Consider the following 289-nt stretch of genomic DNA (forward strand, 5'->3'; position numbering starts at 1 on the left):
ACGACGCACAGACACCAACGCCGAAGAAAAATTTCAAACCGCCAGAAGATTTCCAAAGATTTCTTGTTTGTTTTCTTTCCTTTCCTTGATGATTGTTGAGGTTCGCTTTGAAAATTGCGCGCAAGTTTCTTCGACCTTTTTTTTTCGCATTCATCATCTTTTCTCATGCTTCGCATTACATGAACTTTAACTCTGATCTATTATTATAATATACATTAAAATTCATCCTCTCTTTAATGAATTTCTTTTGCTACATTTCTCTTCCCCAAGTTAGGAATAACCATTATTG

This window comes from Penaeus monodon, chromosome 33 (genome assembly GCF_015228065.2).
Source record: "Penaeus monodon isolate SGIC_2016 chromosome 33, NSTDA_Pmon_1, whole genome shotgun sequence".
Lineage (NCBI taxonomy): Eukaryota > Metazoa > Arthropoda > Malacostraca > Decapoda > Penaeidae > Penaeus > Penaeus monodon.